This window comes from Monodelphis domestica, chromosome 2 (assembly GCF_027887165.1).
Source record: "Monodelphis domestica isolate mMonDom1 chromosome 2, mMonDom1.pri, whole genome shotgun sequence".
Taxonomy (NCBI): Eukaryota; Metazoa; Chordata; class Mammalia; order Didelphimorphia; family Didelphidae; genus Monodelphis; species Monodelphis domestica.
The window spans coordinates 173,136,309-173,149,045 of NC_077228.1; the positions used below are offsets into that span (position 1 = coordinate 173,136,309).

The 12,737-nt window shown below is 35.8% G+C and overlaps 1 protein-coding gene across 10 annotated transcripts in view; it reads left to right on the top strand.

Moving 5' to 3' along the window:
- GATAD2B (GATA zinc finger domain containing 2B) overlaps window positions 1-12,737 on the top strand; it is a 102,173-nt gene that overhangs the window by 19,801 nt on the left and 69,635 nt on the right. The window lies entirely within an intron of this gene.

Consider the following 12,737-nt stretch of genomic DNA (forward strand, 5'->3'; position numbering starts at 1 on the left):
CTTTGGGTTCCAAAATTGGTAAGCAATCTGATAGCGATTTTACATGTGCTATCTTGTAAAGCATTTTTCCATATTAGTCATTTTGTGGAAGATATCTGGAGCAAAAAAAAGAAAGAAAATGGAAGTGAAATATAGTATGTTTTGGTCTTCATTCAGATTCCATCAGTTCTTTTTCTGGAGGCAGATGGAATTTTTTATCACGAGTCTTTGAAATTGTCTTGGATCACTGTATTGTTGAAAATGGTTAGGTCATTCACATTTACTCTTCAAACAGTATTACTTTTGTATACAATGTTTTCCTGATTCTGCTCACTTCATTTTGCATCAGTTCACATAAGTCTTTCCAGGTTTTTCTGAAATCATCCTGCTCATTCTTTCTTATAGCACAATAGCATTCCATCACAATCATATACTACATAAGTTCCATTTTCTAACCATTGGGTTTTAAAGCAGAAGTTAAATGGATTTGAGAGCCTGATGGGGATTTGCTCATTTGCTTATTCACTGTTTATTTGCTTTCTTATCTATCTATCTATCTATCTATCTATCTATCTATCTATCTATCTATCTATCTATCTATCTATCTATTTATCATTGCCTTTACCTCACTATCTGTTTCTGTGCTTTAAAAAAATAATTAAGAATATTTTTCCATGGTTACATGATTTGTGATTTTCCCCACTCCAGGATCTAACAAGCAATTCCACTGGGTTATACACGTTCAAAACCTATTTCCATATTATTCATTTCTGTAATAGAGATCTTTTAAAGCCAAAACTCCAGTCATATCCCTGATGGAGATTTGTTTAGCACCCAACATATTGATGTTTAGTTATTTGTCATTAATATCCCCAAACAGAATATCACTCTCCTTTTTTTCTTTTTTTAAATTCTTTTGATCTTTTCCCATCATTTATTTAACAATTATTAAACTTTGTGTTAGGACTTCAGGAAGATAAACAACAAACTTTTGTTGTTAATCACCAAAAATGTGCCATGTATTTTTGTTAAGCTTGGTGATACAAATATAAAAGTTAAGACAATCCTGACATCAAGGAGTTTACATACTATCAGGTATGCCAAGGTAGGTAAGACATGGCCCTTATCCTCAAGGAGTTATAATCTAGTAGAATAGATAAAGGCATATAGACAAATACATTCTATTTTGTATTTAATTTGGCAGCAGAAGTAGAGACTTCTATGATAGAATATGAGCTCTTGTTTCATTTTTTGTCTCTGTGCCTAGTATACTTTAGGTACTTATAAATGCTTATTGATTAATAATAGTTTGAAGGAGGGAGGAGAGATTGATAATGTCAGCTAGAAACAGGAAAAGATTCATGGATCATAGAGTCATTGTTTTAGATCTGGGATACTTACCTTTCTTTATGTCGTGGACCCCTTTAGTAGTCTGGTGAAGCCTATGGACCAATTCTCAAAATAATGTTTTTATTTATTTTCCAGTTCAATTTATTTTTTTAAAATTTGGTCAATTTCAAACATTATCCCTTGGTTACAAAAATCATATTCTATTCCTCCCTCCCCTCCCCCTGCCTTTCCCCTTGCCGACATGCAATTCCACTGGGTATTACATGTGACCTTGATCAGAACCTATTTCCATGTTGTTGATGTTTACACTAGGATGTTTATTTAGAGTCTATATCATATCCCCCTTGACCCATGTAATCAAGCACTTGTTTTTCTTCTGTGTTTTTACTCTCACAGTTTTTCCTCTGAATGTGGATAGTGTTCTTTCTCATAGATCCCTGCAGGTTGTTCAGGATCACTGCTTTGCCACTAATGGAGAAGTCCATTACATTAGATTGTACCACAGTGTATCAGTCTCTGTGTACAATGTTCTCCTGGATCTGCTCCTCTCACTCTGCATCACTTCCTGGAATTTCTCCAGTTTATTATTTATTTGAGCACAATAGTTCAGAATAATGTTTTTAAATGTATAAATTAAAATATAAAGGATTACAAAAGAAACTTAGTTACAAAGAAATATAGTTAATAAAAATATTTTTAAAATCCCAGGAACTCTTCTTTATACTATAATGGCCTAGCCAACTCTGAGTTATGGCTGGATGTTTCCTTTATCCTTCTGATTGAGCTTGAGATTCTGGGAATTCCTATCATTGTGCACATAGGTATTTTAATTATTTTTTTTTCATGTTGCACCCAAGTGACTACTATGAATTTTATTGTTAGAAATGTTGAGAAACACATATTTTACAAAAAATTGAATTTTTGATAACTTTTAAGTAATAGTTTTTATTCTAGCAATTGTGTGTCTATGCATTACATATTTTTCTCTCTTCCTAAATCTTCCTCTTTCTCCTATACCTTTCTCAGTAATGATTCAGTTACAGATATCAAAAGGACTGGAGGTTCTGTAAATTTGCTAAGATCATCACAGATTTGGGGAAGTGAATTATGAACTTGTTCTATCAGCACTATTTCCAGGATAATGTCTCTATCTCTCTTCAACTATAGATAACTGGATCTGATTCTAGTATAGTTTGCTGAAGAGCAGGAATCCATCAGGGTGGTGATTTATTTTAGTGAAGGGGAAAAAAAAAAGCTTTATTGGGAGAATGAATTGTGATCATAAAAATTATTGATCATTTTCCCCCCTTTCCCCACTTCATGTCAGACTTGTTTGCTCACCTGGTGATAGAGTTTAATCTTTCAAGAATTGAATAGGACATGAGTTTAGATAGGTGACCCCATTAGGTAGTATTGTATATGACTTTACACAATGATCAGAGAGATATGGGTGACCTTCACAGCAGAAGTAGAAAATAAGCTTAGTGTAGAACTGTTCTTAGAATCAAAGGTTTGTTCTAGGAGAGAGCTAATAGTGGGAGAGGGAATGAGCATTTATATAGATAGCACTTACTACATGCCAGACACTATGCTAAGCACTTTATACATCTTACCATATTTGTCATATGGCAGTTTTCCTCATCCTGACCTACCTATAAAGTTATATACTTTTCACAGTTATATTTCACACTATACTTATCACAATAAACCTGTATTAACTCTTTTTAAAAAAAATTATTTCTTTATTCAGAAATTTTCTTTTTTTTAATTGCTTTTCAGATTTTATTTAGTCAATTTAGCACATGATTCCTCCTAGGTGACAAGAATCATATTCTTTCCACCAGGTATGACACGTGTCCTTGATGAGAACCTCTTTCCATGTTGTTGATGTTTGCACTAGGATGTTCTTTTAGAGTCTTTATCCACAACAATATCCCCCTGGACCCTTGTAATCTAGGAGTTATTTTTCTTGGGTGTTTTTTTTTAACATCATTTTATTTGGTCATTTTCATACATTGTTCATTGGAAACAGATCATTTTCTTTTCCTCTCCCCCAAACTCCCCCCACCCCACCCCTTCCCTAGCCAACTCGCGATTCATCTGGGTATCACATGTGTCCTTGCTCTGAACCCATTTCCTTGTTGTTGGTATTTGCATTAGGGCGCTCATTTAGTCTCCTCAATCATGTCTCCTCAACCTCTGTAGTCAAGCAGTTGCTTTTCCTTGGTGTTTTTACTCCCTCAGTTTGTCCTCTGCTTGAGGATAGTTTTTTTTTTTTTCCAGTAGATCGCTGCAGGTTGTTCAGGGACATTGTAAAGCCATTACTGGAAAAGTCCATTACATTCTCTTGTACTACAATGTGTCAGTCTCTGTGTTCAATGTTCTCCTGGTTCTGCTCCTCTCACTCTGCATCACTTCTGGAGGTTGTTCCAGTCTCCATGAAATTCCTCCACTTTATTATTCCTTTTAGCACAATAGTATTACATCACCAACATATACCACAATTTGTCCAGCCATTCCCCAATTGAAGGGCATCCCCTCATTTTCCAGTTTTTTTGCCACCACAAAGAGCACAGCTATGAATATTCTTGTATAAGTCTTTTTCCTTATTATCTCTTTGGGGTACAAACCCAGCAGAGCTATGGCTGGATCAAAGGGCAGACAGTCTTTTAGCGCCCTTTGGGCATAGTTCCAAATTGCCCTCCAGAATGGTTGGATCAATTCACAACTCCACCAGCAATGCATTAATGTCCCTACTTTGCCACATCCCCTCCAGCATTCATTACTTTCCTTTGCTGTCATGTTGAACAATCTGCTAGGTGTGAGGTGATACCTCAAAGTTGTTTTGATTTGCATCTCTGATTATAAGAGATCTAGAACACTTTTTCATGTGCTTATTAATAGTCTTGATTTCTTTAACTGAAAATTGCCTATTCATGTCCCTTGCCCATTTATCAATTGGAGAATGGCTTGATTTTTTGTACAACTGGTTTAGCTCTTTATAGATTTGAGTAATTAGACCTTTGTCAGAGGTTTTTGTTATGAAGATTGTTTCCCAATTTGTTGCTTTCCTTCTAATTTTAGTTACATTGGTTTTGTTTGTACAAAACCTTTTTAATTTGATGTAGTCAAAATTATTTATTTTGCATTTTGTGACTCTTTCTAAGTCTTGCTTGGTTTTAAAATCTTTCCCTTCCCAAAGGTCTGACATGTATACTATTCTGTGTTCACCTAATTTACTTATAGTTTCCTTCTTTATATTCAAGTCATTTGCCCATTCTGAGTTTATCTTGGTGTAGGGTGTGAGGTGTTGATCCAAACCCAATCTCTCCCACACTGTCTTCCAATTTTCCCAGCAGTCTTTATCAAATACTGGGTTTTTGTCCCAAAAGCTGGGGTCTTTGGGTTTGTCAGAGACTGTCTTACTGAGGTCATTTACCCCAAGTCTATTCCACTGATCCTCCTTTTTGTCTCTTAGCCAGTACCAAATTGTTTTGATGACCGCTGCTTTGTATTATAGTTTGAGATCTGGGACTGCAAGGCTACCTTCCTTTGTATTTTTTTTTCATTATTTCCCTGGATATCCTTGATCCTTTATTCTTCCAAATGAACTTTGTTATGGTTTTCTCTAATTCAGTAAAATAGTTTTTTGGAAGTTCAATGGGTATGGCACTAAATAGATAGATAAGTTTGGGTAGGATGGTCATTTTTATTATGTTAGCTCGTCCCACCCATGAGCAATCAATGTTTTTCCAATTGTTTAGATCTAGTTTTAATTGTGTGGAGAGTGTTTTGTAGTTGTGTTCATATAATTCCTGTGTTTGTCTCGGGAGATAGATTCCTAAGTGTTTTATGTTATCTCGGGTGAGTTTAAATGGAATTTCTCTTTCTAATTCTTGCTGCTGAGCTGGGTTGGAGATATATAGAAATGCTGATGACTTATGTGGGTTTATTTTGTATCCTGCAACTTTGCTAAAGTTGTTGATTATTTCGACTAGCTTTTTAATTGATTCTCTAGGATTCTTTAAGTAAATCATCATATCATCCGCAAAGAGTGACAGCTTGGTCTCCTCATTGCCAATTTTAATACCTTCAATTTCTTTTTCTTCTCTAATTGCTACTGCTAGTGTTTCTAGTACAATATTAAATAATAAAGGTGATAATAGGCATCCTTGTTTGACTCCTGATCTTATTGGGAAGGTTTTGAGTTTTTCCCCATTGCAGATGATGTTTGCTGATGGTTTTAGATATATACTGTTTATTATTTTTAGGAAAGGCCCTTCTATTCCTATACTTTCTAGTGTTTTCAATAGGTATGGGTGTTGTATTTTGTCAAAGGCTTTTTCTGCATCTATTGAAATAATCATGTGATTGTTGTTGGTTTGCTTGTTTATATGGTCAATTATGTGGATGGTTTTCCTAATATTGAACCATCCTTGCATTCCTGGAATGAATCCTACCTGATCGTAGTGGATAACCCTTGTGATGACTTGCTGGAGTCTTTTTGCTAGTATCCTATTTAAGATTTTTGCATCTATATTCATTAGGGAGATTAGCCTATAGTTTTCTTTCTCTGTTTTTAACCTGCCTGGCTTTGGGATCAGTACCATGTTTGTGTCGTAAAAAGAATTTGGTAGAACCCCTTCTTGGCTTATTCTGTCAAATAGTTTGTATAGTATTGGGGTTAGCTGTTCTTTGAATGTTTGATAGAACCTGTATTAACTCTGCTGTTAACATCCCCATTTTACAGTTGACAAAATGTAAGCAAATAGAGATTAAGGGTCTTGTCCAGGGTTATGTAACTAGTTAGTTTTTTTGTTGTTGTTGTTTGTTTGGTTTTTGTTTTTTTTTTTTCAAACCCTGTGTATTGGCTCCAAGGTAGAATAGTGGTAAGGGCTAGGCAATGGGGGTCAAGTGACTTACCCAGGGTCACACAGCTGGGAAGTATCTGAGGCCAGATTTGAACCTAGGACCTCCTGTCACTAGGCCTGGCTCTCAATCTGCTGAGCTACCCAGCTGCCCCCTAACTAGTTAGTTTTTGAGAGGGTGGGTTTGAATTCAGGTCTTCCTTAACTATAGCTGTCTCTCCTCTGTACTACCAAATTGTCTCCTATAGGGGTCTGAACAGCAGAAGAGGGCTAAATTTGAGAGGTCAGATGAAGATGAGTTGGTAAGATGGTGAAGGAACTAAGGACTTTGTGGAAAGAAAAATTATATAGATAGATCTTGATTACCTAAATATTTCCTTGATGTTGTTTGTGGAACTTACTTGATTCTAGGCATTAGCCAAGTTCTGTGTAGACTAATTAGTGTGAGACTTTTGAGTTGGATTTCTTTTCCTGGAGAATTCTTTCTGCCATTTGTGATTTAATTTTTGCTGCTATGGAAAGTAAGAGAATAGTTTGAGCAGAGAGGATACAATTCAAGAATTGACTAGGCAGGTAGCAAGAATAGAGATTATGAGTGGGAATGATGTGTTGATGACAAATGATGACTTATTACAAATGCAAAAGGGGATCAGTGTTAGAGAAGGATCAGTTCCAGCTGTGTAAAAAGGGCAAAAGACCTATAGTTAAATAGTTTAGCCCAGGAAGATTCTTGATAAAAGTTGAGGATCAGAGGTATTTTGTATATTGTTTCTCTGTGCTTTCTTAGAAAAGCATAACTTTTTGATAGGTCAGGATGAGGAAAAATGTAATAAGAGAAATAACATGTAAAACGTTTCCTGTTATAGCCCCATGAAGTGAATAGACTAGTAAGTGTAGTTTAGGTTTTTAAAATTTTTATCCTAATTTTCAAGTCAACAGAGGTCCATAGGACAAAATACCCTGCTCCTACAGTCATAAAAGAAAGTTTATAACAGATATTAAATTCTGACTCCCTTTAAGGTCATAAGTTCTTGCTTTGATTATCCCAAAGTAAACCAGTACATTGTAAAGCACCACACTTTTATTTTATTTTATTTTTTAAAACCCTTACCTTCCATCTTGGAATCAATACTGTGTATTGGCTCCAAGGCAGAAGAGTGGTAAGGACTAGGCAATGGGGTTAAGTGACTTGCCCAGGGTCACACAGCTGAGAAGTATCTGAGGCCAGATTTGAACCTAGGAGCTAGCATCTCTAGGCCTGGTTCTCAATCCACTGAGCCACCCAGCTGCCCCCAGCACCACACTTTTAAAACAAACATAAAAACTTTCTCTATGTGAAAAATCTAATGCCTAGTTTATCAGATCTTTGTTCTTCTTGGGTTGAGGTAGAGAACAAATTATGCTTTTTACTTTATAAATTTTGCATACTTAGTTTTTATTTAAAATTTTGATAGCCCAAACCAATGGTGAGTGCTTCACTTACAGAGACCCCAGTCAATTCATGATTAGGTTGTAATACATGTGACAGTTACAAACCAATTAATAGTTTTTTTCCTTTTGAGATGACTTATTCCATGTTATATGACAATACATGTTCCTAGAGATTAGGGGTATATATGAGTTCTGGGGTAGTTCCCATGTCAAATACTTTGCAGAGGGTTGAGAATAGAATAGTTATTGTGTGATATGTGTTGATTGTATCCAGAAAAGTTGTGAGTATTCACTTATGGAAAGAAACTCCTATTCCATGACCTTTTGGCAAGTTGGGTCTCTTTCAACTTTTTTTTTTTCCATGAATATACTGCTTGTAAACTTTTGGCCATATGGCTGTGCTTTTAGCTATATTTTTGTTCTCACAATTATTTTCAGTCTCACATCAGTTTCTGTCTTGTATCATTTTGTCTATATGGAGACTCTGATCTGATTTCTCAAACCAGAGAACCCAAGGCCTTGAGGAGGAAGAGTTTGGGGAAATGTAGGAGTGATATTAGGGAGAAAGTAATAGGAAGTAGAGATTTTATCCTGCTTTTTAACAATCATGAATAATGTAAATTTTATATAAAATTATTCAGGGTTATATCATGAAGCAAGAGTTTAACCCAATTTAGTTGTAGGCTTCATCTTGCTAGTTGGTTCTCTGAACTTCCTTCTCAGACCAGACTTAATGGTTCTGAATTTAATCTACCTGAAATGCACATTGGGACTGACAATTTATTAGGCACTTTTAGAGAATAAATTTGTAAAGAGGAAAGATGAGTAATAGCACCCTCCCCCTCTTCCCTGCTGTTTCTGGTATTGCAGAGGGGGGTCTTTTTATTTTGAAAGAATAGAAAGATTGATTTCTGTGTTCCTCAGTAACATCACAAGCCATTTTAGTTATGGTTAATTCAAAACCTACATTTTTTACAAAACCCTCCTTATCTCTTAAATTAGCTATCCTTGGAACCATCATTGTTGTCCCTTATCTCATTTTATATGTACATGTTTTAGTCTTTCAGAGGGAACCAGGAATGGAATTGATGAAGGAAAAAACATTGTGCGAAGGAAAAAACATTGTGCCAAGTACTGTGCTGAGTGCTGGGATACATACATATATAACAGAAAACAAGACAATCCCTTTCCACTAGGTGCTTACATTCTTATGGGACATAGGGGAGACAACATTATAAATAAAGAGAAGGAATGGTATTTTTGTGTTAGTAAGGATTGCATGTATATAAAGAATCCATTGCCTGCAATTGCATTTATATTCAGTTGATATTCTACTTGTTTTCAGTAGAGATTGCTGGTTTTCCTGATGGACTGGTCTGTGATTTTGTTTTGTTTTTTAAAACATTGCTTATAAATCACAGCGTGGAATTTGAGATCCTAGATGACATTGGAACTTTATTAACATGTAGTGTTTTTTTGTTGTTTTTTTACCACTTGAGATTCTTCAAGTTTCTTTTGAGCTTTCATACTTCAACTGATTCATGATTTAGCTGGACCATATAGAGACCATGGCTATAACTGCTTCCTTATAAGGTTTGGATATTAGAAACCTCAGGAATCTGTTGTTTAATGACATGATATCTGACACGGCACACTGATATATGTCAATTTACTATAAGAATTACATTTTGTAGTGATTTTAGAGCTCCATATGAACTTCTCTAATGTAAAAATGCTGGGAGAAACTTACTCATGACAAATGATGTACCTTAATTATATCAAACACTTTATCTTAAAAGTTATGTGAAAAGTGATTAGCATTCAAATACAGTGCAACATTCATCATATTTACATTGGCTAATATGTTTGTGAATGTATTCTCTGGAATTGGACCAAGCATCTCTTATTTTAATCAAATTTGAATGAGAAGATTACAAGTAGAGTTCTCTTTGAAATGTTGGTAGGTGAGACCAAAGAGATATCACCTTTTTCTTCTACCATCGCTCACCGACATGAATGTTTTTGTTATTTTATAAAATGGCAGTGGTGCCTTTGTGGAGATCTCTGAAGTTCTTATGTGCCATTTACTATGCTATACTGTCATATTTACTGCTCAAAACTCAGTTTGATATAGATGCAGACTTTCTGTTGTAGTTCAGTATGAGTTAATCAGTAATTATGTCAGTGCCTAGTATTGGCTAGTTCAGATGTAGTTTAGTGCCATTCTGTTTCCTACAGACTAATTTCTAGTACTTACTGGATGTGAATATCTTTCATTGTTAAATTTGTTCCCTTTAATTGGGATGTAGATTGCTTTCCTTACTTTCATGGCCAGAGGATCCTTTGGGAGAAAATTTTTTTAGGCATTCTAGTGTTCTGTAGTTAAAAAGAGCAGAGGCAATTGTGTGTGTAGTGGAGCTAGAATAGAGCATATGAGCCCTGAAACCAGGAAGACCCAATTCCAAATATGGTCTTTGAACACATACTGGATGTGTGACCTTGGTCAAGTCATAACCTCTTTGCCTCAGTTTCCTCCCCTATAAAGTGGGGATAAAAATAACAACCACTTCTCAGGGTTATTGTAAGGATCAATATAATATTTGTAAAGCACTTCACACAGGGACTGGCACATAGGAAGGATTATATAAATACAAACTATTATTATTAGCTGTGGTTGATTGGCACAACTTAGGCAAATAGTATATTGGCAATAAGAGCCCTTAGGGATTTGCCAATTTTACCTTTAAAAAAAATCTCATAAAAACCATGTGTAATATAGTCTTGTTCCTTTTGGTAACAATTCAAGGTGTTTCAGATAGACTTCGATCTTTGAAGGGGTTTTCCAATCAGGCAATTTGAATCTGCCAGTAGATGTCATAAAAATGTTAGAATTGAAATGTTTAGGGTTTCTCAAGTCTAACTTCTACCTGAGTCCTAGATAGCTTCTGCAAGTGGTTGTCATTCAGCCTCTGCTTGAAAACCTTCAGTGAGAGGCAATTCAGTGTTCCTGAGGCAATCTATTCTATTTTCTGGAGAGCTATGTTAGTAAGTGCTGTGTATTGCATTGAAATCTGTCTCTTTGTAATTTTTATCCATTGGTCCTACTTCTGCCTTCTCTAGCCAAATAGAATGTTGTCCTTCGTACAGGTGATACAACCCTTGAGATATTTTGAAGATAATCAAGTTAATTCTCCAACTCCAGAGACTTTATTCTTCAGGCTAAACTTTCTCAGTTACTTCAGTAGATCTTCATATGAATGACAGAATTTTATAGGCCCCTTACTAGCATTCTTGGTTATCTTCCTGGACTCACGACAGCTTGCCAATCATCCTACTAATATGTGGTACTTAGAACTTAATATAATTATGTATGTCTAGGGGCAGCTAGGTGGCTCAGACCTAGAAATGGGAGCCTTGGGTTCAAATGGGCTAGCACACACACTTCCTGACTTTGTGACTTTGGGCAAATCACTTAACACCAATTGCCTAGCCTTTACCACTCTTCTACCTTGGAACTGATATTTAGTATCAATTCTAAGAGGGTAAGGGTTTTAAAATATATATATATATGTATATGTATATGTATATATGTATGTGTATATATAATTATTTTGTATATCTAAACTAGAACAGAGTTCAATGGGAATATAACCTCCCTTGTTCTGGATACTGTACTTTTTTTTTTATCAATGCAGCAGCCAAGATCACACTCATTTTTCTGTCTGCTATATCATATAATGTTGATTTCTATTGAATTTTAGTACATTGAAACGCCCAGGTATTTTTTTGTGCAAGTGTCTCTAGATACTTACTAGCTGTTTGACCTTGGGCAAGTCACTGAACCCTATTTGCCTAGTTTCCTCATAGGTAAAATGAGCTAGAGAGGAAACCACTCCAGTATCTTTGCTAAGAAAATCCCAAATAGGCTCAGAAGAGTTGAACATGACTGAAACAACTGAATAATAACTGTCTAGCCATGCTTACCATTTCTTATATTGGTATAATTTTCCTTAAAACCCAGGGCAAGGATTTACAGTTATCCTCCATTAAATTTCATCAAATCTATACCTGGTTGATCTTCAAATCAGTTTTTGCTGCTATATATAAATAATATACTCCAGCACAGTTTCTTTTCTGTGGTTTGCCAGATAGAATTCCCAGCTAAGAGGTGAATATAGCTAGAATTATTTCCCTTACCTCTGGATCTGCAGTAGGTACTTTGGTTCTACCCACCTACTTTTTAATAAGCTCTAGGTTTGGGGGAGATAAAAAGTATTTCCTCCTCACCCAAGAGTTGGAACCTTCATCCTAGAGAAGAAGGTAGAAAAATTAGGCTAAAAAGAATTTCAAGACTAAACTCCTTCAGAACTCAGACTTCACTTCTAATAGCTGAGTCTGCTTGGAATCTGTGTGATTAGTGAGAGGCATTCTTGCTGATTTGTAAAGTGATAGGATGTGAACTCTAGTCGAGCTCAGGAAGATGGGGCTGAGTTGAGGTTTTGGTGGGGGGTAGGATCTATTGTGTGATCACTTGTTGAGAAAAAAAAAATCCTGATTTAAAATGACAGGCCATCAATACACTTAAACAAGGTTGGAATATAACCATGTAATGTAACATAACATTGAGGGACAGCAAAATCAGTTTTACCCATAGATATTCTTAACTATAGGGAATTCACCTTCTGAACATTGTTTCTCTTAGCTAATAATGACTTTTCTCCCCAATTCTTGGCCATCAGAAATAAAGGGGAAGGTGAGCTGGTAAAATACCGCATCAGTATCATAATTTTGGGGTTATTAGGATCTTGACCTTTGACTATGGGAACTAAACAGTTAAAACATCATCATTAGAAGGAAACCACTGCTCATGAATGAAGGCAAAGTTTGGCAAGATGCCAAAATAGGCGGAGAGAAGAGGAGGGTGGTGGTGGCTAACTGACTTTTATACCACAAACGACTTTAAAAATTAAGAGATAATTCCATGTCCCGAGGTTATAAACCGGCTGCAACTGGTTTTCCTCCACACACACACCCCCCCTTGCCCCTGCTAGGCATCATGGGTAAAAGTAAGCATCCCCCCCCCTGTTCCTTTTGTTTAATATAACAGTA